This window comes from Podarcis melisellensis, assembly GCF_964234715.1.
Source record: "Podarcis melisellensis genome assembly, chromosome: 7".
Classification (NCBI taxonomy): Eukaryota; Metazoa; Chordata; class Lepidosauria; order Squamata; family Lacertidae; genus Podarcis; species Podarcis melisellensis.
In genome coordinates, this window is record NC_138539.1 from 4,870,929 (window position 1) to 4,897,130 (window position 26,202).

At 45.5% G+C, this 26,202-nt stretch overlaps 1 protein-coding gene across 1 annotated transcript in view; it reads left to right on the plus strand.

The window, feature by feature from the left end:
* The window catches only part of TSNARE1 (t-SNARE domain containing 1), a 378,827-nt gene that overhangs the window by 49,630 nt on the left and 302,995 nt on the right, over positions 1–26,202 (plus strand). The window contains exon 2 of the mRNA XM_081919019.1: positions 760–841. The gene's annotated coding sequence lies outside the window, so the exon portion shown is untranslated. The remainder of the gene's footprint in view (positions 1–759; positions 842–26,202) is intronic.

A 26,202-nucleotide genomic window follows, 5' to 3' on the forward strand; every position in this document is an offset into this window, starting at 1 on the left:
GTGTCTGGGCAGAGCGATGGGGGTGGAGACGCTCCTTCAGGTATACTGGACCGAGGCTGTTTAGGGCTTTAAAGGTCAGCGCCAACACTTTGAATTGTGCTCGGAAATGTACTGGGAGCCAGTGTAGGTCTTTCAAGACCGGTGTTATGTGGTCTCAGCAGCTGCTCCCAGTCACCAGTCTAGCTGCCGCATTCTGGATTAGTTGTAGTTTCCGGGTCACCTTCAAATAATAATAATAATAATTATTATTAATAATAATAATAATAATTATTATTAATAATAATAATAATAATAATATTTATTATTTGTACCCCGCCCATCTGGTTGGGTTTCCCCAGGTAGTCCCACATAGAGCACATTGCAGTAGTCCAAGCGAGAGATAACTAGAGCATGCACCACTCTGGCGAGACAGTCTGCGGGCAGGTAGAATAGCTTCATTCACATTGCTCCCACTAGGAAAAGGTCCTTAGAGGCTATTTATTTGTAGTGTTTATTTAGCAATGTTTCTATATTTCATTGAAAGTTAATTATTGCAACCATGCTGTAAGACTGGCCAACATTATCATTACCATCCATTTCCTAGATCTGTGCATAGGCTGAGAGAGTATGTGGTCTGTTTCAGAGGATGTTCATAGGAATGTGGAATCTGAATCGCTGCACCAAATTTCTGTTTGGTTTCAATGATCGACACAATCTGTTTCGGGTAAATTGGACTCTACATTACTCATTCAGTCCCCACCCCCCATATTGTTTCCATAGATTGTCGGGAGAATCTTGGCTGATCGGGAGAGGTGGACTTTGGGAAACCTCCCTAGAAAATTTGGTATTGTTTCTGCACAAGGTAACGACAAGTTAAGTTCTTAAATTTAGTGACCTGATACTTGGGGGTTGTGTATTGAATAGGATGGTGTGCTATTTCCCTTGCCTCTGGGTCCCAGAGTTGCCTTGAGGAGGACTCTAATTCAGATGATGCACCAGCCATTCTGCTTGAGGGGCTATGCTGCCGTAGCCTGAAAACGTGGCTCTTCCATCAATCATCTTCTCAATCTGAAGTCCTTTATATATTGCAACAATCTCCACTGGCAGATGGAGCCAATGGAAGTGCCACCAGCCTTTTTAAGATTGCAGAGGACTTTAAGCCTTTGCTGATATAGTGTCAGGCCAAACTCATTTCCCTCCACACTGGGCTTACTGGGAGCTGTCCAGGGTCCTGGTTTGCCTTATCCCACCTTAGCCTGGACCAGAAGAAGCTCTGGTCTTTGTTACTACCTTCCCTGTGACATTTCAGCCCCAATGGAACAGGATAGGTAGGATGTCGCAAAAATCCTTCCTAGATGTTTTTTTGGATTAAAACTCCTATCAGTTCCAGCCAAAAAACATCTGGGTTAGGGAAGGCTGGTTTAAAGTGAGGTTAATGATTCCTAGACTAGTCACATGGGCGATCTAGTCACAGGCCAATCATGACTGGAGCAATGCTTCTTGAACAGGAGGACCCATCCGTACCATGTCATAGAACCCAAAGCCACTAGAGTGGCACCTTTTGATGCTCTCTCCTCTCTCCTCCCCAATCACTCTCCTGCTTGTTACTCAACCCTGATATAAGCATGGGTTTTCTATGCCCATAGAAGAAAGGACAGTAAACTGTGGGTGGTATCTTGTTCTGTTAGTGCAAGGACTTTGGCTTTGTAATAGAACTTCCCCTCTTCCCCCTATGCAGCCCATAAATAATTTGTAGGGCTCCTCCTAACTCACCAGAATGGAGTTTGGTTGAGGATGGGCACCTTTGGGGAGAAGGAGAGCAGCTCTGTTGTGCAATTGGAAACCCTTCATCTTATGGAACAAGTGCATTGGATGCTCATCCCTTCATAAAGTGTCATCTCAAAGGCTTCTGAAGGACCACTTAGTTTGTTATGGAGGTGAGAAGAAGCTGATACAGTGTCTTCTAGGAAGTTTGATGTAGCTATAAGGATGTGATAGCTGGTGATGGACCAGTTAGTGCATTTTAAGCCCTCCAAATTACATTCTTCTTTGAAGACCTTGGCAGTATCCCAGTGGGTGTGTAACTCCACCATTGGTTTGCCTCTGAGTTAACACATAATGAATTACCATCCAGCCCACAAATTTAAAATGTTTGATGGGTCGATCTAGTTGGCTGTATTTCAATCTATGCCTATAACTTAAAGGGCATTGAAAATGACCAGTAGATTGAAACAGGTCTTGCGATTGTATATAAAAACATTTTTTGGGGAAACACAGACATTCTTGTGTGTGTTCAGATTTGACCCAGTGAAGTATACTAGCAATTTCATCCATATTAACTCTCAATTGACACGTTTATTATTCCTGTGCAAGTAGAGTTGTGCTTTGTTACTCTCTCTCCGAGGTGAAGCTAGTCACACATAATGCTTCATTACAATGTTTTCGGCAGAAGATTTCTATGGTGTGCTATGGATGTTTTCAGTAACGCGGGATTTAATACACTTACTTCGTTAAAAAGAAGGGGGGAAAGAAAGGCCCTTTAAACTTTTTGAAATCTATCCCAACTTTTCGTGGCTGCTGTCAAAGCTCTGGCATATTTTGACACTAACGACTAGAGCTGAAGCGATAGGAGGTAAGAATTGTACAATGTTGCCTGCAGGTCTTGATGGCAAAGCTAGGTTAGCTACCATGGAAACGGAGTGAGCCATGGTCCCCCGTTCAGTGAGATGTTCCTGGGCTACCCACTGGTGATTTTTGCAAAGTTAATTGTTTTATGTAGAAATGTGCAAGCAGAGAACATCGGAGGCAAACCTACCCCCTATAAGCAAATAGCCCAACTGGTATTCCTGTATCAGCTTCCCTAAAGAGACCAACTAGACTCCAAAGATGCATCAGCCAAGTCTCTCACTTCTCCTGTGTCCAGTTTAATTACAGTTATTACAGTAGTTTCTAATGATAAACTGTCTGGGCATTTATGCATCATGTTCTCACCTCCCTTCAGAATGTGGGCTCTGAACCTCATCACTGAAAACAAATTGCCCGTTCGGGGGGGGGGGAATACTTGCACGCTAACAAGAAATTTAATAAATGATAAGTAATAATACCCCCTGCCTACTCCAAACAAAATCCATCTTAGTTCTTTTTCCAAGTCCCTGGATTTCATCAGATAGCATTTCAAGCAAAATAACTTAAATAATAATATTGAATTTAAGAAGGATATTGACAAAAAAATGGAGCATGTCCATCAATTCTTGCCTAACGCAATGTTTTGGGGAGAATTGGGGTGTTCTTGGGTGAAATATGCAAGGCATTTAGTGGGGATCTGAATGTTTGGACGAGCATGTTGTTCAGCCCGGGTAAAGCAAGAACAGCAGGACTTAACATGAGTGCTCAGAAACATGAGGAGATGTCTTATTACGGAATACACAGACCAAATTACTGTTCCAAGGTGTAACAGTGACTCTATAAGGCTTCTTTAAAAGTCCATTCTTCCCCCAAACACATGCCCTGCATATGCTATCAAGCAGGCTATCAAGATGGGGAAGAGTAGAGTAGCTGAATCCAGGAATGTGAAGATCTGTCACTGGTTACTGGTATGGTGGTGTGGAACCCCCCAGTGAATTTTGTTCATGGGGGGATTTGAGAAAAACAGCAGATAGTTGTTGCCTTCAAGCCCTGTTTCTGTGCCTCTTGGAAGCCTCTGATTGGCCATTGTGGGAAATGGGATTCTGCACTTCATTAACCTTTGGCCAGATCCATCTGTGCTTTTCATTGCAGCAACTGTTTTTGTAATTGAAGGATCTAGAACTGGAGACCCCGCAGTTCATTTCTGCAAGGGGGTGGGGGATTTTCCCCTGTTCCCGAGAGGGGGATGATGGCTTCAAGATGCCAAATTTAATGAGTCCCTGTTTTTAATCTGTGCAGAAATAGCTTAGCATCTGGTTGGGTTCATCTGTGAGTAACAAGGTCCCTCCCATGTTGTTCCCTGGACCTTTCCTTCAAGCGCTGTGTAGGCTGGAGATGAATAATGTCTCTCATGTCGAAAGCGTCGAGAATTCCAAAGTACCCTGGCGAGATGCACAAATAAACCTTCAGAGGTTCCTGCACATGCACACATATCTTCTGCTGTTTTCTGGTTGCCGTGTGGAGGTTTCCAACATCATTTGCCTTGCTAGGGTTGCGCTGGGCATGTTGAACCAGGAGGCCCTGGTGCTGGCGTTCATTGGGCACTACCTTCAGCCACCAGGGCTGATGGAGAACTAAGCCAGAATGCAGCCATTGCAGGCCTCTTAATCTTCAGCAATCAATTGACCCAGGAGAGCTTCTCCCAAACCTTCTATACAGGAACATAAGACCAGTGGTCCCTCTTTTCAAATAGTGTCTACAGAAATGGGCAGAAGCTCTCCAGGGTATCCCTGCCTTAACTGCTGCTGTTGTTGTTTAGTTGTGTCCGACTCTTCATGACCCCATGGACCAGAGCACTCCAGGCACTCCTGTCTTCCACTGCCTCCCACAGTTTGGTCAAACTCATGCTGGTAACTTCAAGAACAGTGTCCAACCATCTCGTCCTCTGTCGTCCCCTTCTCCTTGTGCCCTCAATCTTTCCCAACATCAGGGTCTTTTCCAGGGAGTCTTCTCTTCTCATGAGGTGGCCAAAGTATTGGAGCCTCAGCTTCAGGATCTGTCCTTACAGTGAGCACTCAGGGCTGATTTCCTTCAGAATGGAGAAGTTTGATCTTCTTGCAGTCCATGGGACTCTCAAGAGTCTCCTCCCGCACCAGAATTCAAAAGCATCAAACCTGGGACCTTCTGAATGCAAAGCAGACGCTCCATCACTGAGCTAAGGACCTTCCCTCTGTGCCATGTACTGTGTCATGTACTTCATCAATGTGGACAACTCATGGCTAGGAGGAAACACTAGGCTACTGCTTTAGGCTTCCATGTACCTGCACCATTTACAAAGAGACCCACTTTTCCGTTAGCAATGTCTTCTAATGGCAAGCAGCTCGAAACGGACCTGCAGAAATTGAAAGGATCCCTGCTTTTCCCTGTTGCTTTGAAAATTGATAAGAATTTTGGATCTCCCCACTGCCATCTGCCCGGGTTTCAGTTCTGCTCTTCAACTGAAGTGTGATGGGTAAAACCTCTATTTTTGTTGCAATTCATTCCCAGAGCTGCTTGATAGCTTTCCAGATCTGTCACACTCTCAAATCAAACTTGACACCCTTATAATAGGGCGTGTTAAATATATAATGGTGTCATTTGTGTATTTGCACTGTTACGCGCTCCTTCCCATGAATAGTAACTTATTTTTATATCTTGAAACTTTTTCATCCTTCAACTTGAATTGAGCTCTAGCTTGTTTCCAGATCTGCTTTTCTGAGAGGCATCTGAGAGGCTGGCTTGCCCAGGTTCCATGTTAGCAGGTATTAAATGACGAAGAGTGCATGATTCTTGTACTATGGTTTCTCACGTTTTGTGGCAGGGACACTCAAATGCTTCCCCAGATTGATGTCTCCACTGAGTGCTCATTGGGCTCTGATACACACAAGTTCTAGGAAGACCAATGATCCATCTATCTCAGTATTATTTGCAATGACTGGTAGTAGTGTTGTAGAATTTCAGGAAGGGGCCTCTTCTAGCCATAGCTTGAGATGCTCAAGATTGAACCTTCTGTGTGCACGTCAAATGTTCTGTCACCATGGCAAGAGGAAATATCTCACGTCCAGATCAGTTCTGTAGGACAGATGTGAACAGACTTCAGTCTTCTTTTGTCAGGCAAAAAGAAATAGAATCCCCATAGGGAACACCAACATATTTTAAGCTTAGAAAGCAAGGAGTGTGTACTCAGGAGCTCTAAAGGTATAACTGATCTGTGGCAATGATCCAAAATTTATGGGGTTTCCCTTAAGGCTGGTCCAGCAGGTGCAGCTGGTGCAAGATTGCTGAAGGGAAAGTCGACAACACTATTTCTCAATGAAATACATTGGTTGCCAATATGCTACTGGGCCATTTTAGGGTCTTGCCTTTAGCAGGTAAAGTCTTGAATTTAATGACACCTGATTGTCTTTGGGACTGCCTTACCTTATAAGAATCCTGCTTGGACCCTGCATTCCAGTAGAGAGACATTCTTAGTTAGGCCACATGCTCCTAGGATCCATCTTATCTCTGCAAAATGCAAGGTTTTTAGTGTGGCAGCAGTGGGGTGTTAGGGGAGGTGCAGTATGTCTTGTGGGGGACGTGGGTGGCGCTGTGCCCTAAACCACTGAGCCTGTTGGGCTTGCCAATTGGAAGGTCAGCAGTTCGAATCCCCATGACAAGATGAGCTCCCGTTGCTCTGCCCAGCTCCTACCAACCTAGCAGTTCCAAAGCATGCCAGTGCAAGTAGATAAATAGGTACTGCTGTGGCAGGAAGGTAAACGGCGTTTCCGTGCCCTCTGGTTTCCGTCATGGTGTTCCGTAGCACCAGAAGCGGTTTAATCATGCTGGCCACATGACCCGGAAAGCTGTCTGTAGACAAACACCGTCTCCCTCAGCTTGAAGCAAGATGACTGGCCTTAGCCATCCAGGGGTCCTTTACCTTTTACCTTTACCTTATCTAGTACCTCTTGTGGGGGAAATGTCGTGCTCATTCTGGGGTAGCTTCTCCACTTTTGGTCCCCACCCTGAACTCACCTCTCACCTGTGGCTCCTAGAATCTGTTAGCATGTGATAATGGCCACAGCCCGGGAATGGCATCGACTGGCTAGCTAAACCAGGTGAGGGTAGCTGAAGGGTCTCAAACCCTCAGTGAGTTACAGATTTCCCCTGCATGCAAAGACAAGCTCTGGCAGAATGAGCAGACAAGACCAAGAGTGGGCCCAATGGTCAAGAAGACTGTTTTTGCACACGCTGTAGAGTAGCCTTTCTAAACCTGTGGGTCCCCAGATGTTGTTGAACTACAAGCAAGGAGTGTGTACTCAGGAGCTCTAAACGTATAACTGATCTGTGGCAATGATCCAAAATTCATGCGGTTTCCCTTAAGGCCAGTCCAGCAGGTGCAGCTGTTGCAAGATTGCTGAAGGGACAATCAACAACACTATTTCTCAAAGAAATGCATTGGTTGCCAATATGCTCCTGGGCCATTTTAGGGTCTTGCATTTAGCAGGTGAAGTCCTGACACCAGATTGTCTTTGGGACTGCCTTACCTTATAAGAATCCTGCCTGGTCTCTGCATCCCTGAGCCGGAGCTCAGGGATGATGGGAGTTGTAGTCCAACAACAAATGGGGACCCACAGGTTGAGAACCGCTGCTGTAGAGGTAAGCGAGTGGCAGATGGGGCTCGTCTACTTGGCAAGGTAACCCATCTAGGAGAAGGAAGATTCTCATCCTAAACCTCCACTGCCTTGTGGCATATCTTCAGGAAAAGAGAAGGCTAAGGAGTTTACCCTACACAAATCAATCTGGAGGGGAGTCCCTAAGATGGTTGGGTGGCACCTTGTATGCCTCCTTCCAGCAGCTCCTGCAGCCAAGCTGGTGCTAAACGTCTTGCTCTGCTTACCTTTGGACCACCTCAGCAAGGACGAGAGAGGGGTCTTGTCGTCTGGTCAGCCCAGTGGCTTCTGCCCCAGGAAGGTCGTTTCAGTACTGCTAACACAGCGGTTTGACTTCACCCATTATCTCTTGAGACAGAAGGATGCCGAAAACAACAGTGTTGCAGCACATTGCCTTTTGGAATGTGCTCCTGGTAAATATCAGGCAGGTGCCTAAAATGTTAGCGCTTGGATGCTTGCTTGCAATGCATTCGTTCACCCAGGCTTTCCCCGAGGAGTGATACAGTAAAGCTGATGATGGATCTGATTCATTGATTTGTTTGTAATTTGTTTTTATTGATGCAATTTAATTAAAGATCTCCATGTTGTTTAACACCATCATACTTCCCCCCCCCAAAAAAAAAAAAACTGTTGGGCGGTTTAGAAATATTTGCTAAGTAAAGAAAAATAAACACACATGCTTTCTGGAGACTATACAGCTGCCAGAAATGCCTGGCTGGATTATATCTAGGTGCACCCAGTCCAGTGTTTATCGCAAGACTCCCAGTAACCAACAAGGAGGAGGTTGTTTACTGGAAAACGAAAAAAGAAAGAAAGAAGAAGAGTCCTGCTGGATCGGGCCCATCTAGATGCCTCTGGGAAGCCCTCAAGAGGCGGGAGGAAGCAGACCTGCAGTTGATGCTTGAAAGTATTTCATTAATTCGTTTCAAACCTTCTCTTCCTCCCAGAGGAGTCCCTGGGCAATGGTTGTTCTCACTCCAGACTTTGCTTATGTTTTTAAGGCAACTTCTCTTGGGCCCATTCTTGGCTGGACAGTGACACCTCTTTTATTTACAAATTTATATCTGTACATTTGGCTTGATGCATCTTGGGTGGGCTTGATCTGTTGTGCAGCGGAATGTTCAATTGTCTATTATATTTTAAAGTTGCTTGCCCAAAGCCACCTTTGAGAATGGCATCGGTGAGGGTGGTGACTCTCGCTAATGCCAAGGTTCTTTGTAGCTTGGACCAGGGAAGCCCAGGGCTGAGACTGGGATCTGGCCCACTTAGATACCGGGTGTTGCCTGTACTCAGTCCCTGAGCCCTCTGCAACAGAGGCAGCCAACATGGTGCCCTCCACATCCTTCAGACCGCAACTCCCATCAGCCCAAGCCAGTGCGGCCATTGCTCAAGGATGATGGGAGCTACAGTCCAGCCACCTCTGGAAGGCCACAGATTTGCTCTGCCTGCTGCCTTGTGTAAGAGCAGCGGTTCTCAACCTGTGGATCCCCAGATGTTGTTGGACTACAACTCCCATCACCCCTAGCTAGCAAGGCCAGAGCTCAGGGATGATGGGAGTTGTAGTCCAACATCTGGGGACCCACAGGTTGAGAACTGCTGTGTAAGAGGCACTTAACAAACAGTGTCTTCACTTTCCTTGATGTCCCAACTCTTTTATTTGCCTGCCTGCCTGCATTCTGGCTTGCTTTATGGTCTTGAAACTATTGCTCATTGACCCAGAGACCTTATCTAAGTTTATATCCTGGAATGGCTCCCCAGCCTGCGTGGAGAAGTAACATTTTCATTAGCCACTTGCCAAGAATAGTCCGAAGATATACATATTAAGAAAACCAAAAGAAGAGGGGGGTGGGGTGGGGAAGATAACTCTAATCAGTTTTTAAACTTCGGAGTCCATTTACCGGAGCATACATTTGCTGTGAATAAATGGACTGGGCCTGGGTGGGGTGAAGGAGGCATAGCTCAGATTGCAAAGCTCGCGTTTTGCATAGATTTAATTCCTGCCATCTCTAAGGGCTGGGACAACCCTTGCCTGATTTTTTGGAGAACTGCAGTCAGTCTGAACAGATGATTCTGGGGTCAGTGAGTAAGTCACAGAATCATAGAATTGTAGATTTGGAAAAGGACACCAGGGATCATCTCTTGCAATCTTCTTCGGTGCAGGAATCTCAGCTAAAGCATCCATAACAGATGGCCTCCCAACCTCTGTTTAAAAACCTCCTGTGAAGGAGAGTCCACGACATTTTGAGGGAGTCCATTCCACTGTTGAGCAGCTCTTGCTGGAAGAAAATTCTTCCTGATGGCTAGTTGGAATCTCCTTTCTTGCAACTGGAATCCATTGGCTCTGGAGCAGGAGACAACAAGCTTGCTCCATCTTATTGTCACTGTTCCTTAGATTTCTATGCAGCCTTTCACCTGAAGATCACAGGGCGGTTCACAGCATAAAAATACAGAAGGAGAACACAAAATACATAACAAAAGCAAGAACAAACCAGAAACCCGCCTCCTGCAAATACGTTTCAAAGGCCATATAAAGTTAATTGGACAAAGTTCTAGTTATAGAGAAACATTTTCACCTGGCACCTAAAGGTGTCAGGTGAGCCTCATTGGGGAGAGCATTTCACAAACGGGGAGCCACCACAGAGAAGGTCTGTTCTCATGTTGTTGCCCACCAGACCTCTTGTTGAGGAGGTACATGATGATGATCACAGGATCTAAGTCTGCTTTCAGGTCTTTAAGGTATTGTGTTCCTGAGCATGTATATACATTTGATATATATATATATATATACTGAAAGACTTCAATACAGTCGACATGTTGAACATTTTAGAGATGTTGACTCTTTTTCTTTCTTCAGTTGTTTTTCGTATAATATTGGGATCCAAACTGCACACATGCAGAGTGGCCTTAGCCAGATGGGAAATCGACATGCCTTTGCTGCAAACAACACCAACAGAGACTGAGAGAAGTGTTTACCTTAGTCCAAATGTTCTGAACATAGTTATGAAAAAGCCTTCTTATATAAGCTTTACCAAATACCCTCGACTGCTAGGAGAAATAGGAAAAGAGAAGGATATTTTGAGATCCATTGTACGGCGTCTGAAGAAACCAGCATAAAGATAACAGCATTGCTATAGAATTCTTCACTTGCTATGCACATACAATACCTGGCTTAAGAGTTAACCTTCAGTTATAAAAGTACATACCTTTCATGTGACAGCCCTTCAGATATTTAAAGATTGCTGTCGTATCCCCTCTCAGTCTTCTCCAGACTAAGCATCCCTCTCTCCCTCAATTGTTCCTCATAAAGTTTGGCTTCCAGACCCTTGATCATCTTGATCGCCCTTCTCTGCTCATCTTCCAGCTTGTCAAAACATATCTTCATCTGTGATGCCCACAACTGGACACAGGACTCTAGGTGTGGCCTCACCAAGGCAGGATAGAATGGTGCTATTCCTTCCCTTGACCTGGACAATAGACTTCTGTAGAAAAGCATTAGCCTTTTTTTGCTGTTGCATCACACCATCAATTCATGTAAAGCTTGTGGGCTCCTAAGACCTCTAGATCTTTTCTGTTCAGAATCTGAAGTGAGATACCAATGCAATGGAAGTTGCCCCCAGTTCCATTCACCACACAACTTAAGGTCCAAAATAGTTTACTGCTGCAGAAGATGAGTTTCATTAACACAGTACCAGACATTGATATATACATATAGCTTGTAGACTTTACAGATACAGATAGACAGTATTTCTCTTGCTCCAAAACAAAAAATTTTTTCCCTTCCAGTAGCACCTTAAATTTTTTTTGTTTTGACTATGGCAGACCAACACGGCTACCTATTTGTCTCTTGCTCCAGCAATTCATGATGTCTGATTCATGGACAGCACTCACTGACTCACAAAAGTACGCAAGACCCCAGACCCGTGTCCCCGGGGGGGGGGGGGCATTGCCACTTAAATTGATGGAGAGGGCTAATTATCGTTGGGTAATTATCCTGATGGGACATGGGTGGTGCTGAGGTTTAAACCGCAGAGCCTCTTGGGCTTTCCCATCAGAAGGTCAGTGGTTTGAATCCCCGCGGTGGGGTGAGCTCCCGTCACTCTGTCCCAGCTCCTGCCAACCTAGCAGTTTGAAAGCATGTCAGTGCAAGTAGATAAATGGGTATCGCTCTGGTGGGAAGGTAAACGGCGTTTCTGTGCTCTCTGGCTTCCATCACGGTGTCCCATTGCACCAGAAGCGGTTTAGTCCTGCTGGCCACATGACCTGGAAAGCTGTCTGTGGAAAAATGCCGGCTCCCTCGGCCTGAAAGTGAGATGAGCGCCGCCACCCCCTAGTCGCCTTTGACTGGACTTAACTGTCCAAGGGTCATTAACCCTTTACTTTTAACTTTACAGATCATGGGCTTGGCTGACCTAGCACCTGTTGGCTTATCCAGTACATGGGGTGATTTGTGCTCATGAAGGAAATCAATCCCTTCCTCCATGTCCAGTTCTTCCAGCACTATCAGCAAGCCAGGCCTCCCCCATCTTAAATTTATGCATATGGTTGTTCCTGCCTAAGTGTAGAGCCTTACACCTGAAGTTCATTTTGTTTGTTTTGGCCTAGTTCTCTCTGACTCCTTCAAAGTTGCTGCTATGATTCAGCCTCCTCAGTTGGCCTTAATTGCTCAGGAGAAAACTCTTAAGCACTGTGTTTCATCGGAAGGAGCTATCAAAGCTCTCTCAACCCCCCAGAGCTCAGGTGGGTGTTTCCCTGAGCATGACTATCTACCCCTTTTTGAGATGTAGCATGTTTTCAACCTCTAGCCTTTGTGCGGTTGTGAATCAAGATATGCCTGCAAACAAGAGTTTTATCTTCCTGACAGAGGAAGAACTTCCTGACAGTAAGAGCTGTTTGACAGTGGAATTTGCTGCCAAGGAGTGTGGTGGAGTCTCCTCCTTTGGAGGTCTTTAAGCAGAGGCTTGACAACCATATGTCAGGAGTACTCTGATGGTGTTTCCTGCTTGGCAGCGGGTTGTACTCGATGGCCCTTGTGGTCTCTTCCAACTCTATGATTCTATGATTCTATTTGCTGCAGCTGTTTGGAGCTAGACTACACTGGACGGAAACTCTGTCCCTTTAGCTCAGGAGTCACCAACCTTCTCGGGACCCCTGTGGACCCTTTGCGAAATGGAGAAGCTACCATGGGCATGCCACCACGGCTTCCCCCACCTTCCATTTGTAGAATCTCCACATATTCTGATGCTGTGCTTCAGTTAGGTTTGGTGGAAGAAAAACAACAGCATTCAGTTGGCTGAAGGAAGTTTCTCTTAAGTCCAATGCCAATGGGTGATGAGATCCTGCAGGAATCAGGAAAACACTCTACCCACAGGTACTATGTTAGTAGCCATGTAGCCCTCGAAGTCTCTCCGTATGACCCTCAGAACACTATCCTGGACACATACCTCCTTGGATTGGTACCCAAGAGTTCATTTTTTGCCTGGCCAGAATGCATCATAGAATTGTAGAGTTGGAAGGGACTCTAAGGATCATCTAGCACAGCCTTTCTCAACTTGTGGATCCCCAGATGTTGTTGAACTACAGCTCCCATCATCCCTAGCTAGCAAGGCCAGAGTTCAGGGATGATGGGAGTTGTAGTCCAACAACATCTGGGGACCCACAGGTTGAGAACCGCTGATCTAGCCCGATGCAGGAATTTGCAGTTGTCCCATCTGGGGATCAAACCTGTGACCTTGATGTTATCAGCACCACATTCTAACCAACTGAGCTATCCAGAGATATCTAGTGTCCTTCAACTTTGATGATGCCTCTTTCTTGGTTGGATGGTGGTCCCACAATCCAACTCGGTTTGGCCTCTGGTCCCACCCAGCATTGGCATGTAGCCCTCGTAAGGTTGCCCAAGAGAGAATTTGGCCCTTTAGCTTCTGGCAGAATATGAATTCCTTTCTGTCTCTCCAGGACATCCTCCTGCTTCTCCCCTGGCCAGAAACACACCTTGCCTTTTCCAAACAACTTATATATGGCTGAATTGCTCTGTTCCTTGCCTAGCTGGGGATCTAACCTCCCCCACCCCTTCTGCATTCCTGAGGAATGTGCTCTTACACCAAGCATGCAATAATAGCAAAGCCTTGAGGGTGTTACAGTGATTATTCTCAGATGGTGTCCCAGGTTATTCTATTCTGCCATGTCAGGATCTGTAATGTGCTGTGAAAATTTTTAAATCAGCTGTGTTATTCTTCATAGAAGAGGGCATGCAACATTGACTGTAGCTCTCTGAGATCATTTCCAAGCGCAGTTCCAAGTGCTGGTGCTTATCTGGAAGGCCCTGCATCAAGGATAGGGACTTGTGTACCTGCAGGTATTGCTGGACTGCATCCCCCCACCCTCCCTGACCCTTGACTCTGCTGGTTGGGGCTGATGGGAGTTGGAGTCACACAGCATCTGTCCTAATTTGTTTGAGACCCAGATATTTATCCTTCTCCTGATGGTGGATGGAGTGGAAGGATCCTTTGTTATTTGGATCCTGTTTCAGGATGGGGCAGAAGGATCCTTTGTTATTGGATCCTGTTTTGGGAGCCAATCCTTTAATAATAATAATAATAATAATAATAATAATAATGACGATGGTAAATTTTATTTATACCCTGCCCTCCCCTGCCAGAGCTGGGCTCAGGGTGGCTAACACCAATAAAATTTCAGTAAAAACATAACAACAACAACAACAGCAACAACAACAACAACAACAACAACAACAACAACAACAACTTAAAATACAGTTTAAAATGCCATTTAAAATGCAGCCTCATTTTAAAAGTCAAAACCATAAGGGGAGGGAAACATAAGGCTCAGACTGAGTCCAAACCAAAGGCCAGGTGGAACAGCTCTGTATTGCAGGCCCTGCGGAAAGTTGTCAAGTCCCGCAGCGTCCTGGTCTCTTGTGACAGAGCGTTCCACCAAGTTGGGGCCAGTACTGAAAAGGCCCTGGCCCTCGTTGAGACCAACCTAACCACCTTGTGACTTGGGACCTCCAAAATGTTGTCATTTTGGGTCCTCCGTGGGGCATATCAGGAGAGGCAGTCCTGTAGGTACGTGGGTCCTAGGCCACATAGAGCTTTGTTATTGCATCTGTTTTGGGAGCCGGTGGTGGAGTGCATCTTTGGTAGTAAAGTCAAACTGTTGGAGAGAGACGTGTTTTCTTCCAGCTGGGGCAGATGAAGGCATCTGGTTGCGTTGCACCACAGCGTTTCTTCTCTCTGTGCTCCTCCCAGCGGTCATTCCTCCTTTGGTCACTGCTATGGTTACACAACCTGACTATCTCCAGGGCTGTGATTATTTACAAAGGATTTCCATACGGTGGGTTGATGTGGCCAGCCTTCATGCCATCTTGGCATACACCATTGTAACACAGAGTTCCCCTGCCAGCAGGCCTGGTGTCTGAAGCCAACACTCCACAGAGCATGTCCTTGGGGATCCTGCCACCTTCCATTCTGTGGTCATGATTTGCTGCAGGATTCCAGACACTATGCCTTCATGAGTAGCTTGCTTCCTTTGAGTGCAGAGAAGCTGCTTGTGAAGGAGCAACACTATGCAGGATCAGATCCCGCTCTGTGTCTGCCCCGACCATATTTTCAAATCCTATCAGAGGGTGGATCTGCCTGATCCAGGAAGAGGCACAGATCTTGTGGGATTCTCTTCCACTGCTGAACAGCTCTTGCTGTCAGAAAGTTTTTCCGAATGTTTAGCCGGAATCTCCTTTCTTGCAACTTGAAGCCATTGGTTCGAGTCCTACCCTCCAGAGCAAGAGGAAACAAGCATGCTCCCTCCTCCATGTGACAGCCCTTAAGATATTTGAAGATGGCTATCATATCTCCTCTCAGTCTCTGCCTTTCCAGGCTAAACATACCCAGCTCCTTCAACAATTCCTCATAGGGCTTGGTTTCCAGACCCTTGATCATCTTGGTCTCCCTCCTCTGCACACCTTCCAGCTTGTCAACATCCTTCTTAAACTGTGGTGCCCAGAATTGGACACAGTATTCCAAGTGTGGTCTGACTAAGGCAGAATAAAGGTAAAGGGACCCCTGACCATTAGGTCCAGTCATGACCAACTCTGGGGTTGTGGCACTCATCTTGCTTTATTGGCCGAGGGAGCTGGTGAACCAGAGCAGCGCACAGAAACGCTGTTTACCTTCCAGCCAGAGTGCTATACCTATCTATCTACTTGCACTTTGACGTGCTTTTGAACTGCTAGGTTGGCAGGAGCCAGGACCGAGCAACAGGAGCTCACCCTGTCGCGGGGATTCGAACCACCGACCTTCCAATTGGCAAGTCCTAGGCTCTGTGGTTTAACCCACAGCGCCACCCGCGTCCCTTAAGGCAGAATAGAGTGGTACTATTACTTCCCTTGATCTGGACACTATACTTCTGTTGATGCAGCCTAGAACAGCATTAGCTTTTTTTTTTTGCTGCTGCATCACACTGTTGACTCATGTGAAGCTTGTGGTCCACCAAGACCCGTAGATCCTTTTCATACGACCAGCTGGCAAGCCAGGTGTCCCCCATCTTATATTTGTGCATCTGGTTTCTCCTACCTTACATTTGTCTCTATTGAAATTCATTCTGTTAGCTTGCACCCAGTTCTCCACTCGACCTTCTGCAAATGCACTTGACCTGCTGACTCCCAACAGTGAAAAATGCAAGCGCCTCTCGCCCTCCTTTCACCTCTCTCTGTCTTTTTTCTTCAGTTTGCCATTAGGTTCACGATGCACATAATGTGATTTATTCCTCCAAGCTCCCCCTTCATCCCTGCATTCTGGAGCTCTGCCGTGCATCCCTCCCCACATCTATTTTAATGCTAAACAAGTATTTGAGGACCCTTTTATTTTCCTTTTTCAGGTTGTCTGATTCAGGCAATATTAATGTGGCTGAGCATCTAATCTCAGCTGAATGAACTTCAGACTGTTCTAATTCTTTCTTTATAACTCGGAGACCTTGCAAGGACCTTCCTTTTTGTTCTTGCTAAATATGTATTGAAATCAAATCAGCCATGCACCGACCCTGTCGCCAGGCTTTTGTGAGCGAGCGAAAAGTTTTTACTTGGGTGACTAGGTCATTTCTCAAAAGTATGGAGAAATTATAGCTGTCATCCCCCCCTCCTTCCTTCTTAAAGAATATGATCTCTCCAGGTACTGGGGTGCAGTGCTGTAATCTTATGCCAGGGAAGGAACCAGGAAAGTGGATAAGCCAAGTTTATACCTTTATAGCTTGGACTGCTTTTAGGAGGCAGAAAATGCTGAGAATTCATCCTTTCACAAGTGAGCAAATATATAGCTCTCCCTCATTGATGGGTGACGCTCAACAGCGGTTATTAATATTTATCTTAATTTAAAAGTATTGAAGCCCCACCTTAGCATCCATTTTTTACATGGGGACTAATGGATGGTGTGGTGGGAAATTCAGTAGTGAGTTGAGAATGAAGGCCATGACTGAATCCTAGACTGTCAGGAGCAAGCCATCAAAAAAAGACAACACACAGAGTAAGTGAGCTCTTTATTAGAAGAAAAAAGGTCTGCTCAGGAGTGCCAGGCCTAATAATCGTAGATTTTTTTTTATATATAATTTTTTTATTGGTTTTTCATTTTAAAACAAACACACACATACAAACATGTATATTTTCATATCCTCCTTTTCATAAACCTTCTTTCATGGACTTCCCCATACCTCCCCCTCTCTGCATCCTTATTTTACAGTTTTTCAGCAACCCCTTGGTCCCATTATATTTATAACTTATTTTTTCTCAGTTTCATCTTAATTTATCAGACAGTTTCAGCTGCAATTCTGCATCTTCCTTCCCCTTGACATTTTAACACTCAACAATTTTACAACTGTTCTTAAGATAAACTTTAAATTTCTTCCAATCTTCCTCTACCGTCTCTTTCTCTTGGTCCCGAATTCTGCCGGTCATTTCTGCCAGTCCCATGAAGTCGATCACTTTCGTCTGCCATTCTTCCAGTGTGGGTAATTCTTGCATCTTCCAATACTTTTCTCCTATGAGGCAGTTGTGGAGGCTGAAGGTCCCCACCTCCCCACAGCTGCCCAAGTCCCCTCCTCCTTCTCAAGCAATCTGAGACTATGCCGACACTCCTGTCTCTGTTCCTCCATCTTCATACCTCTTCTGGTTCTGGGAACCAAGCGGGGAGGAGAGCTTGTTGCAGCAGGAGCTAGAGGTACCCTGGCTTCTTCACCAGTCTGACTCATCTCTGCCTCTTGGCTTCCCTCCTCCTCTGCTTCCCCTTCTGATTCTGGACTGCTCTCTTCCACAGACCCTTCCTGCTCACTAAACCCTGTTACCTCTTCAGCCTCCAACACTTCCTCCTCCCAATCTTCTTCCTTTGACCACTCAACATCATCCTACCACTACTCCCTGGGCTCTTTGATTATTTTATTATTTTGGTATGTATAAATCAACATTCTATGTGTCTGGGCAGGTTTGTTAAAAAAAGAAGAAGCATTTTTAAAGCATTCACTGGGGAAGAAATATTGTGAAGGTGCCTTCCTAATGTCAATGGGCAGGGAGTTCCACAGTGTAAAAGTCCTGCTCTCCACAAGATCTAGAAACATGCTGCTTATAGGAGACAAAATGGCTGAAGTTGGTTCTGGAATGTGGTAACTTCCTACGTTTCTTGAAGAGCGTGAGGGGAAGCCTCAGGCCACATTTACGCTGTACATTTAAAGCACAGTGATACCACTTTGAACTTTCATGGCTCCCCTCTCCCCCAAGAATCCTGGGCTGAGAGTTGTTAGGAGAAACCCAAGTTCCTCTTAAGGAGCTGCACTTTTCAGAGTTTCCAGTGAAGAGGAATCAGACATTAAACACATCTGGGTATTATAGTTCCGTGGCTAAAATAGATGTTTTTGCAAAACAACTTCCCCCAACATCATGCGTTTGGCATGCTATTTTCAGTGAAATGTGCATTTCTGTGCACACTTTTTAATGCAAATTGTAGATGCATTTTTTTCCACGCACATGACTTGTCTGGAGAACAGTGTTGCAAAATTTGGAGAAGTTCATATTTTGAAGACTGGCCATGTTTCCATTAACATGTTGATCTAGAAAATGCCAATTCCATAGTAAAAGGTAAAGGTAAAGGGACCCCTGACTGTTAGGTCCAGTCGTAGCTGACTCTGGGGCTGCAGTGCTCATCTTGCTTTACTGGTCGAGGGAGCCGGCACACAGCTTCCGGGTCATGTGGCCAGCATGACTAAGCCGCTTCTGGCAAACCAGAGCAGTGCACCAAAACACCGTTTACCTTCCCGCCGGAGCGGTACCTATTTATCTGCTTGCACTTTGACGTGCTTTTGAACTGCTAGGTTGGCAGGAGCAGGGACTGAGCAATGGGAGCTCAGCCCGTCACGGGGATTCGAACCTCCGACCTTCTGATTGGCAAGCTCTAGGCTCTGTGTTTTAGAGCACAGCGCCACCCACGTCCCTTTGTCAGTTCCATAGGTTTTCCTTTAAATGCAAAAGGGATCAAATTTCTTCCCCATCCCATCCTGTAAAGGACTACTTCATACTTGTGAAGATGGTGTTCAGATTCTACTTGCTTCCCTACCTGACAAAACTTTTATTTCCAGTGTGGAATAAATAAAAGTTCTGCCTGCATTGCCCTGAAATTTTGACCGCCTACCTGCACGACAGCACAAATCACCTGGGGGTAGAAAACACATTATTAGCTTGTTCCCACTGCCTCTCCCTCTGTCCAGTCCTCTCCTTCTGCTGTTCTCCCTCCCTTCCACTCACGCCCCTTTCTCCCCCCGAAGCGTCCAGCACGGCTGTCTTTTGTCAGGCCATTAAAGCATGAAGACGTACCGAGTGGGGAGAGAATGTACCTTTCGGTGGAGCTGCTTCGCGGGAAGCCTCCTGAGACAAATGGACAAAAATAAAGCAGAAAAATCCCGCAAGCTCTGTAAACAAGTGTCTACAGTAATAAATAGAGTGAGCAGTGGGCATGCTGTCCTCCTCTTCAAGGGAAACAGCATTCTGGCTGCTCAGGAACCCACCTTTTTGGGGGGGGTGTCTCTCTGCCCTGCCTATCCTGGAGCCACCTTTGCCCCCCCCCGACCTTCCTCTTCTTCCCCAAAACTGAACGCACACTGGGAGTTTTTAAAAAAAATAATAATCAATTTTTCTTTTTCATTCATTACATACACCTCAATTTCTTAACATTTACTATACAGTGGTACCTCAGGTTAAGAACTTAATTCGTTCTGGAGGTCTGTTCTTAACCTGAAACTGTTCTTAACCTGAAGCACCACTTTAACTAATGGGGCCTCCTGCTGCTGCTGCGCCACCAGAGCATGATTTCTGTTCTCATCCTGAAGCAAAGTTCTTAACCTGAAGCACTATTTCTGGGTTAGCGGAGTGTGTAGCGTGAAGCTTCTGTAACCTGAAGCATATGTAACCCGAGGTACCACTGTATTATTCTTTGCATGTTATAAAAATGAAAAGATCGCTGAATTTTCCATCTATTATATTAACAAATAAATTTGTGTATGTTTATTCAAAACCTGCCAAGGAGTCCAATTCATTTTGTTGTTTCTTTAAGTATTTTGTAAAAAGTTCCCATTCTTCTTTGTAGTCACAGTTGTCCTTCTCACACAATTTGTACAATGGTACCTCGGGTTAAGTACCGTACTTAATTCATTCTGGAGGTCCGTTCTCAACTTGAAACTGTTCTTAACCTGAGGTACCACTTTAGCTAATGGGGCCTCCTGCTGCCGCCGCACAATTTCTGTTCTCATCCCGAAGCAAAGTTCTTAACCCAATGTACTATTTCTGGGTTAGCAGAGTCTGTAACCTGAAGCGTCTGTAACCTGAGGTACCACTGTATATTCCCCCCTCCCTCCCCTCCAATACTTCCCCCAACTTGAGTTTCTTGTTTGTTTCTCTTTTCACTCGCTTTGCTATCTCTCAACAAAAAAAGTTATTAATAACATAACATCAAACCTAAAAACATAAAAATAAAATTAAATACACCTCCTATTTCACTATCTTCTAAACATGCAATGAATGAAACTTTCCCCAAAACGTCTAGCTATATATACATTATTTGCCCAATTGGCCCCGCATGATTGGCTAATTCCGGGATGCTCCTGCAGGCCAATCAGGTTGCTGATTCACTTCATTCAGGAGCCTGATTGGCTGCTCCTGCAGGCCAATCAGGTCGCTGATTCACTTTCACCTGGAGCTGGATTGGGTGGCTCCTGCGGACCAATCAGACTGCTACATTCTGGTTCCTGTTGTTCTAGAATTCAGCACAAAACATAACAGGAGGGTCCCAAAGGTCACACAGAGAGTGTGCTCAACCTCTCTAACCCTGTCTGATGGAAATATCTCTCTCTCTCTCTCTCTCTCTCTCTCTCTCTCTCTCTCTCTCTCTCTCTCTCGTCTGCTTTTCATAGAATTGTGGAGTTGCAAGGGGTTCTCCAAGTGTCCTCTAGTTCAACCTCTTGCCATGCAGGAATTGCAACTCAAGCACCCCTGACAGATGACCATCCAACCTCTGTTTAAAAATTGCCAAGGAAGGAAAGCCCACCACTTTCTTAGCAGTCTCTGTTCCACTGTCAGACAGCTCTTCTCCTCAGAAAGCTCTTCCTAAATTTGAGTTGGAATCTCCTTTCTTGTCATGAGAATCCAATGGTTCGGGACCTATCCCCTGGAGCAGCAGAAACAAAGCTTGCTGCATCTTCCATGTAGCAGCCCTTCAGATAGGAATATGTGGCTTTAGGCTGGGGGGGGGGAGCCATTCTACAATGTATTAAAGTATTGGCACCAACGGGTTTAGTTCCTGATGTCGTCTCCAGGTCAGCTTGAGAGGGACCCACGTCTGAAATCCTGGTGAGATGCTGGAGTCAGTGTTAGACTACTGGGCCAAATGGACCACTACAAGGCAGCTTTCTGTCCAAGTAGCATTCCAGGCCTGAAGACAGTTCTGTGGGCGTTGTGGGTGCATTTGTGTGGAATATGGTAGCTGAGTGTCACAATCCACAATAGAGATACTCCAGAAACCTCCCTTTTTGACAGCTCTGCTCAAAGCCTCAGATAGAATTTCCTAAAAACACGCAAGGGTTGGTCCAGAGTGACCTGCCTACCAGATCTGCAGCAGCTTCCTCCAAGATGTGTTTCCCAAGAAGCCACATGCTTAATTTCAGCTGCCAAAAATAATGGCCGGCGCATGCTGCCAGGCTTCTTTTTTGGGCGATTCCTAGAGGGATCGATTGCGGTGTTGTGCTCTCAGAAATTGCACCGTTACTTCCTGAATCGGAGAGAGAGGAGTGATAACGCCGGTGGCAGCATGCAGAGTCGTGGGTGTGCAGGGAGAAATCTGTGTATTAATAGAGCACTTTTATGTCAGAAGTGTCATTTACAGGATTAGAAAATAGCTTCATTTTGCCGATTTTTAATAAATTCTCATTAAAGATCACAGCTGTGTACTTGGCCTTCAGGTGTGCAGTGGAGAAGGGAAACATAGTCCTGGTTCCCAGTGAAGGATTAAATTTGGGTCTGGGTAAAAAAAGGGTAAAGGATCCCTGGACGGTTAAGTCCAGTCAAAGGCGACTAGGGGGTGGTGGCACTCATCTTCTGCTTCCAAGCTGACGGAGTCGCTGTTTGTCCACAGACAGCTTTCCGGGTCCTGTGGCCAGCATGACTAAACTGCTTCTGGTGCAACGGGACACTGTGACTAAAACCAGAGCACACGGAAACGCCATTTACTTTCCTGCCACAGCAGTACCTATTTATCTATTTGCGCTTTGACGTGCTTTCGAACTGCTAGGTTGGCAGGAGCTGGGACAGAGCAACAGGAGCCGATCACATCGCGGGGATTCAAACCACCGACCTTCCGATCGGCAAGCCCAAGAGGGTTGGTGGTTTAGACCGCAGCGCCACCCACGTGGACTGTACCACTGATACAACTGGGTGGTTCTTCACATTGCAAGGATGGGGAGACCTCATTGTACAGAATGATAGAATTGTAGAGTACAAACTGTAGAGAATCATAGAGTTGTAGAGCTGGAAGGTACCTCAAGGGACATCTAGCCCAACTTCCTGGAATGCCATAATCACAGCTGAAGAATCACTGGCAGATGGTCTTCCAACCTCTGTCTAAAAAACCCCACCACTCAAGAAGAGTCCGAGGGAGTTCCATTGTTGAACATCTCTTACCAGGAGTTTGGAGAGCCATGGATGCCACCTGGAGCTCCTTGAACAAAAAGTGAGATATAAGTGTAATAAATCAGAAGACAAGGTCCTTGGCTAGATGGGACTTTGGTCTAACCCAGGTCTTCTAATGGAAGTGGGGCATGGAGCAGAGTATCTGCATACAAATGATCTGGGGGGAGGGCAGACAGAATTGTGGAAGAGCAATTAGCCCCTTAGTGTTTAAAGGTAAAGGGACCCCTGACCATTAGGTCCAGTCATGAGCGACTCTGGAGTTGCGGCACTCCTCTTGCTTTATTGGCCGAGGGAGCCAGCGTACAGCTTCCAGATCATGTGACCAGCATGACTAAGCCGCTTCTGGCGAACCAGAGCAGCACACGGAAACGCCGTTTACCTTCCCGCCGGAGCGGTATCTACTTGCACTTTGACGTGCTTTTGAACTGCTAGGTTGACAGGAGCTGGGACCAAGCAATGGGAGCTCATCCCGTCATGGGGATTCAAACCACCGACCTTGTGATCGGCAAGTCCTAGGCTCTGTGGTTTAACCCACAGCGCCAGTGTTTAACCCTCCGTTAATCAAAACTGTGGCTCATTTTCTAGCCAGAACTTGTATCTCACCCCTGCATTCCTGTATTCGCTCTCAGTTAAGTGTGCCCCTTGGAATGATAACCTTTTACAACCTCCTTTGCAGTGGGGAAATCCTTGAGGGTCTTGGAAACCCTTTGCCTGACCCTTTTTCAAGTGCTACATCCTTGCGGTGGCTGAGAGGGTCAAGCCAGCTCCACCCTGGCGCAGTTTGACTTGCTGATTATTTCTCGTTTTCAAGTAGCGTTCTGGGAGCTTCTTGGTGCTCTTGGAGTATGTTGTATATATACTGGCAGGCTGCCCTCCAAGGGATGGGAGGGCAGCTTAGCTAGCCATTCTGTGCTTGGAATTTTGTAACATGCAAATGAAGGGAATTGATTGGTCTGCTTGCTGCTGATGTCATTGCCTAAGCTCCTGCGCTGAGAGGGATGTTTGCCATAATTTTGATTTCTGAGATCTGGTTCAACCCTGCAGGGAAATGTACTGCTGGAATCCTATCCAGGCAGAATAGGCCATATCATTCAGACTGCTTGTATGTGGTTCCGTATACCTCTTTTTTGAAAGCTCCAGGAAGATGGAAATGTAGCACATCAAGGAGTAAGCTAGGCCAGAATTTTTCTCCCTGATCTACTAACTCTTTGTTTGCAAGGACATTTCTTCTTCTTCTTCTTCAGCAATCAATTGTAGCCAAGTAAGATTGTCTTCCATAAACACTGTTTTAACAATGAGTCCGTAAGTGACTGTGGAGGCCAATTCCACAGTGGGTAACATAGGTTTCCAGGTGGGAGTTGATCACGGTGTGGATTTGCCAAGCGTGCCTTCCTCTTAGCACATTTCTCCTTTGCATCCTGAGTTTGAGTGTCTTCAAAGTCCATGACACCTTTGGTAAAGGCTGTTCTCCAATTGGAGCACTCGCAGGCAAGTGTTTCCCAATTGTTGGTGTTTATACTACATTTCTTAAAATTTGCCTTAAGACAGTCTTTAAACCTCTTTTGTTGACCACCAGCATTTCACTTTCCATTTTTAAGTTCGGAATAGAGTAGTTGCTTTGGAAGACAATCATCAGGCATTCGCACAACATGACCAGTCCAGCGAAGTTGATGTTGAAGAATCATTGCTTCAACACTGGTGATTTTTGTGTCTTCCAGTACACTGGTATTAGTTCACCTGTCTTCCCAAGTGATGTGTAGAATTTTTCGGAGACACTGTTGATGGAATCTTTTGAGGAGTTGGAGATGGTGTTTATAAGTGGTCCATGTTTCACAAGCACACAGGCAAGGCTGGTAGTACCAGAGCTTTGTAAACAAGCATTTTGGTTTCCCTGCAAATGTCCTCAAACGCTCTGCACATAAGTCAGGCCCCATTCAAATATAGCATTTTTCATTGCAGCTTAAATTGTGCAGGCTGTTTGACCCCTTCAGGATTCTGTGGCCTAATCCTGCTGAATGAGAAGATCAAGAGTATGAAAGTTGCATTTGGGAGATTGGCAAAAATCTTTCCTAACAGGAAGGTCACAGGTTCCTAAAGCTCTCTTGACCTACCTGTTTGCATCTTTGATTTTTGTATTTGTGTTGCCTATCCACACCAGTGCTTTCTCACGCAGCACAATGCTTGCCAGTGTATAGTTCAATGATGGAACTCACTCCACGGGGGGCAAAGATGGCCATCAAATTAGATGCCTTTAAGAGAGGATTAGACAAATTCATGGAGAAGGAAAGGGCTAGTGATGGTCACTAGCCAGGATGACTAGGGTCTGCCTCCAACTATGGTTGCCAGAAATTGCAGGAGGGGAAAGTGTTCCTGTGTTCGAATCCTGCTTACAGGATTTCCAGAGACATCTGGTTGGCTACTGTGAGAAAAGGAGGCTGGACTAAATGGGCCAGTGGCATGATCCAGTCAAATGGTCAGTGAAGAATTATTATTATTATTATTATTATTATTATTATTATTATTATTATTATTATTATCATCTTATGTCACCTTGTTCTTAGCCAGTTTGGGTGCCAGAAGACTCCCTTACAACATCTGGCAAATTCTTACTGGCGTATCCACATATGAGTATTAGGAATCTGTTCTCCCAAAGTTAAAGCCTGATTGCAGTGTTCCACTTACTGAACCATTAATTAACTTAATTAGGCTTCAATTAAAACAAAACAAAAAGTTTTCACTCCCACTGAATGACATTCTTCAGCACGAATCCTTTGGTGGATGTGGTCCATGGCCATATTGGATTAAAAACGGTATTTTTTTATTAAAGATCATGTTGCCAACATGCGTTTTCATCTGTCATTTATTCTTAATTAATTTCTCTCTCTCCCTCTCAATCTCTGTCTCAGCTAAAGAAAAATGTCAAGTCTATATATAGTAAGGAGAACCTTGGCCTTTGGTGAAAGTTCCTCTGTACCTGGAGTGAGACTGGAATATGGTACAAAGTTGAGATTCTGATGCGGGTCTCAGGGTTTGCTCCCCAGCAAAAACCACAACCCGCAGTACCTTAAAAAAAGAAAGTTTTGCCACCTTACATAATGAATTCAGATTCTCACAACTGTTGATCCAAGTTAAATATAATATATATGTCACATGGAAGAGGGAACCAGATTATTTTCTCCTGCTCTGGAGGGAAGGACTCAAACCAATGGCTTCAAGTTAGAAGAAAGGAGATTAAGACTATAAACATTGGTGGGGGGACTTTCTGACAGTAAGAGCTGTTCTTCAGTGGAACAGTCTCCCTTGGGAAGTTGTGGACTCTCCTTCCTTGAAGGTTTTAAGGCAGAAGTCGGATGGCCACCTGTCATGGATGCTTCCACATTGGCATGAGATTGTGTGCACTAACATCTTCTCAGTTCCACACATCCACATTCCACACTGCTTCACACATTAAACGCCCGCTTCCATCTGAGACTCAGGAAACACCTTGACAGGAAATGAGGCTGCCATCGGGGGCAGCAACGGAACTGACAATTCACCATGCTAGAGAAAAATCTAAAATTTCTTTAAAAAATAGTTTATTTTCCCGTTAGATTCACAAAATGTTTAGGGGAATGCGTCTCCCTGCGTCCCCCCAGAAAAAAAAAGCACTGGAAATATGTATACAGGCAAGCACCACTAGAAGTT